This window comes from Camellia sinensis, chromosome 9 (genome assembly GCF_055761805.1).
Source record: "Camellia sinensis isolate YWXY chromosome 9, ASM5576180v1, whole genome shotgun sequence".
Classification (NCBI taxonomy): domain Eukaryota; kingdom Viridiplantae; phylum Streptophyta; class Magnoliopsida; order Ericales; family Theaceae; genus Camellia; species Camellia sinensis.
The window spans coordinates 161,306,870-161,311,694 of record NC_138969.1 but is presented as its reverse complement, the minus strand read 5'-3'; the positions used below and the strand labels follow the sequence as shown (position 1 = coordinate 161,311,694).

The 4,825-nt window shown below is 29.9% G+C and overlaps 1 long non-coding RNA gene across 2 annotated transcripts; it reads left to right on the top strand.

The window, feature by feature from the left end:
• Nucleotides 1-802: 802 nt before the first annotated feature.
• On the top strand, nucleotides 803-3,013 carry LOC114296252 (uncharacterized). 2 transcript variants are annotated; one of them, XR_014341002.1, is made up of 3 exons: nucleotides 803-930; nucleotides 1,125-1,249; nucleotides 2,880-3,013. It is a non-coding gene; the product is annotated as an uncharacterized LOC114296252 (long non-coding RNA). The 2 variants fall into 2 exon arrangements; XR_014341001.1 differs by having other exon boundaries at nucleotides 2,852-2,987.
• The last annotated feature ends 1,812 nt before the right edge of the window (nucleotides 3,014-4,825 follow it).

Sequence of the window (4,825 nt, the reverse complement as noted above, 5' to 3'; positions counted from 1 at the left end):
ATTGTGCTTTTAACATTGTTGTCACAACACAATTACAATAACAAAATAAAAAAATATTTATAATTAAATATTAAATGAAATTATTATAAAAAAAATACAACCACTATTTATACATTTGGAGTTTATATTCTAATGTAATCAGATAAAAATTAAAAAATAAATTATAAAGAATTTTTCTGGGGTATTGATTTTTTTGTTTTAAAAAAATAAAATTGTGCCTTCAACATTGTTCAACATTGTTGTCACAACACATTACAATAACAAAATAGAAAATATTTATAATTAAATATTAAATGAAGTGATTATAAAAAAATGCAACCACTATTTATACATTTGGAGTTTATATGCTATGTAATCATATAAAAATTAAAAAATAAATTATAAAGAAAAAAAATTCATACATAGTTGTTTTTTGGGCTTCAATCACTTGAATACTTGTTATCTTTTTGAATAACCTGCAAGAAAAAAAAAATCAATGAAAATTGATATATATATATATATATATATATATAAGATGTATTAATAAAATTATAGGTATTATGATTTTTAGATATTATATATAAAAAAATCAATCAATAATTATTATATATAAAATGCTAAAAGTAAGTGCATAGCTCTCTCTCTATATATATTTTTAAATTAAAATTGCTAAATATATCACCATAAATTTTTTAAGCTTTATACCAGCCGAAAATCATTGTTCAAAAAAAAAATACAAAAACAAAAACAAAATCAAAATGCCAGTTGGAGATCACCCATGAAAAGCAATTGATTATATATGTTCCCATGGTCTGAAGCTATAGTCGGAGAGGCAGCCAAGCCAACAAACAAAATAAATATGAAAAAAAAAAGGCAAGAGATAATGTTCTTTGTCTTCAACGTCAACACAAAGTCATTTACAAGCAAAAGTTCTTCGTCTTCAACACAGAGGTAGCCTTGAAGACTTCAACACAAATTCATCTCTTCCCTCTTCTCTCTTCTCTCTCTCTCTATCTCTCACTCATCCATATTTCCTCTTCTCTCTATCTTTATCTTCCTATGAACCACTCTTTTTATTTTTTTATCAGAAACTAGATGGTTGAGAATTTATAAATCTGAAGATTTGAATCAATTGCAATTTTCAGATCTGAAGATCTGAAAATTTGTGGATGTCTTCTGAAAAAGAGGAAAATTTGTAGATGTATTCTCACATCAAAGTTTTTCACGGGCTGAAAAGAGGAAAGACAAAATATGTTCAATCATAACAAAGGTATGTACAATAGCATCCATAGTTTTTCAGCCTTTTCTTTTGTTTTTTTTGGAAAAGAATCAGCTAAAAATAGAGTGTAACGATGCATAACGGGCGTTACGGCCGTTACGGCACCGTTACGGCCGCAACGACGGCCGTTACGGCCAATACACCTGTGAATCTCAATCACACCACAAAATCGAGGGTAACGCTTGGTGCCTACCGCCGCAACCATTACATAACACCGCATTTTAAAACCTTGAATATTACTCACTTTAATACTGACCCTTACTAATTTCTTTTTCCCGATCCCTCCGAATTCATCCTCTTACTATTTCGTGTGTTTCTCTTCTTTTTTTTCGATTTGGTTTATTTGCTACCAGCCCAGTCCCTTATATAATTAGCTAATTGTGCTGATTCATACAAGCTATTGTTGATTCATGCAAACTATGGTATATAGACTCTAGCCCTTAGATTTCCCATGTTGTTTATCTCACCAATTGCCACGTCCTTGTTTCAGGATGAGCCAACCTCTTTAGCTTACAACTCATTTTAATAGATATCAATTCTACTTTGGCCCACAAATGTTAAATAATTGCATGGTTATGTTTAGTTTGTACCAAAAATGTATATTACTTATACTGTTATGTTTTGATAATAATAAGGCCCCTAATTTTAAATTAAATTACATTTTAACACCTACACTTAGAAAAATATTCTTTTTTTGAGTATTAATTTAACTATTTTATATTAATTTAGCTTAAAATATTCAAAAATAAGGATGTTACAAGTCCTCTATCAACAAACAAATAAAATAAATAATAAAAAAAATGAAGATGAAGATGATTTTGACCACTGCCACGAGAAGACATAATATAAAATAAAAAATAAAAAAAAAGAAGGAACTAGGATCTAATCAAAAAATGGTTTTCTAATGAGAGATTACATTGCCATTATATACTTCACAAACCGTAGCAAGCAACAATCACTTATTTGACTGTTCGGTCAAGGAAAGTGACCGTTGGACCAAGATTTGAAAAATTAAAATTCAATTGTTGGACCAAGATTTGAAAAAACTGAAATTCAGATTTTTTTTTTTTTTCCCAATATTGGTTTCTCCAAAAATTAAAAGTGCTAACCCAACCTAACCCAACCCACACCCGCACGTGTGTGTTTTAGATTGAGCCTATCTCGGTCCATAACTCCCCTCTTTACAAAGTTTATGTTCATGAGTGGATTTCTCATTCACTCATTAATGGTTTTAACAACCATACAACATACTCTTATTCACCATATAACAAGAAATAAAATTGCTACATTGACCCACCTAAAATAATGTATGGGTCCTACATTAATTAAAGCACAAAATATTAATGGTTTAAAACATTTTTTCTCCAACAAGTTTATCATATGATAATGTGTTTGAGGTGCATTGTTTTCCCTTAGATATGGTTGATCTTGGGTTGAGAACTTGTTCACGTTGAAAATAGGAAATAAATGGGTATCCATATCAACATGCTGTTACTGTAATTTTTAGGAGTAGAAAGAATTTGAATTCATTTGTTGAACTATTTTTTCATGTTGATATGTATCGTCAAGCATACTCATTTTCGATTGGCCCAGTTCCAACTGTTGAAAAACATGTGTGTAGCGTTGATGATGCTATGATTTTACCTCCATTGAGTAAAAGACTAACTGGGAGGCCAAAGAAGAACAAAATTGCTTCTACTAGAGAGTTTAAAAGGGTGATGAAGTGTAGTCAATGTGAGAGTATTGGTCGCCATAATAAGAGGACATGTAAGGAATTTTTGTTAAATAGTTGAGGATAATAAATTTTATTGATTGAATAATACATTTGAGGATGTTAGAGGAATTTATGTTGCATTTTTCGATGTTGGTTAACAGAGAGAAATTTGTATGGATATGGATCTTATTACAAAAATAATGTGTCTGTTGTGCGTTGTGTTTAGTATTTTCTTTGAAATTTTTTCTGTAATTTCTGAATCAATGCACTTGTGTTTTTGAAGCATATTTTGGGCAGTGTATTTATAATACCAGCCAAATTAATCTAGAGAAATTTGCCAGGAGCAGAAAAAATTACTTTGTGTATGTTGTTTTTTAAAATGTACTTTTGGATAGTGTGTATATAATACCAATCAAATTCATCTAGGGAAATTTTTCAATAGCAGAAAAAATTACTTTGTGTATCGTGTTTTTTGAAACATACTGTGGGAGTGTCTTTATAATACCAATCAAATTCATCCAGAGAAATTTGCCAATAGTAAAACAAATTACTATGTTTATTGTGCTTGTTGAAACATACTTTAGGCAGTGTGTTTATAATACCAGCCAAATTCATCCAGAAAAATTTGCCACTAATAGAGAAAATTACTCTATGCATTGTGTTTTGTGATGTCAAATTCATCTAGAGAAATTTGTAAATAGCAAAGAAAATTACTATGTGCATTGTATTTTTTTGAATATAATGGTGGTGAATTACTTTGTGCATTTTTTATACCAACATAGTGCATTACAAATTATATGATCATATAAGCGCCCTCTTTGCATGATACGAGATAAATTTCTCTGTGAAATTCTGGTAACTTCAAACCAGAGAAATTTCTTCAGACATAATTTTCTCTATGTGGATTGTGTTGACAATCACCACTTAGCATGCATTATAAATATATATATATATATATATATATATATATATATATATATGTAATCATTGATAGCTATGAAATTTTGAAGTTTACATTAGCCAAACATTATCATTCCTTCAATATATGAAAAAAAAAATGTTGAAGGGTTATTCCTAATTACATTGTTTGCATTGTCTTCCTTTCACTAGTGTTGCTTTCACTATTATACTTTTGTTACTTCTTCCGGTGGTATTTGAATTGGTTCTGTCTATTATCGGCCAACTTCGGTCACAAATCTCTCTATGATTTCTGTCCTCATCAACCTTACGTCTTGTGTTGACAATGTCGAGCTGATAAGTTCGTGGCTGATTTATTGTCTCATTATGTAGCATACAGAGAGGCTATAATCCACACAGCATACAAATTATAGGTATAATTAGTTTTGAAAAACATTCAAATTAAATTATCTTATTTATAGATGTTGTATGAAACTTACAAATCACTGGCTTGTTGTGCAGCATTGTCGACATATTAAAAGTTATAATTTGTGTTTTGTGAGTCTATCAATTTGAAAGAGGGTTATGATCGTGCCTCTTTTTCAAGGCAGGCTTTCAAAAAATTCTCCACAAAATCATGTTGTAAAAAAATAATTTTTAAATAATAGAGAAATTTACACACAAAGACACAAATTAATGGGAGTCTATGAAAATTATCATCACATAAATATTATCTTGGATCAAAGAAATTTGCACTCATTACCAGTTGTTTTGCATATTTGAGATATTTGTCGTGTACATCATCCTTCTCTGTCGTCAGTGAATTGTAGAACCTCCATAAATTATCTTTTTTGTCCAAGACAAGCAAGGTCCAATGATTTTCATCAGTTGACATCTCATTGCCACCGCTATTTATTGGGAAATTGAGGAACCAGTAGTTGCTCCATGCGGTTTCA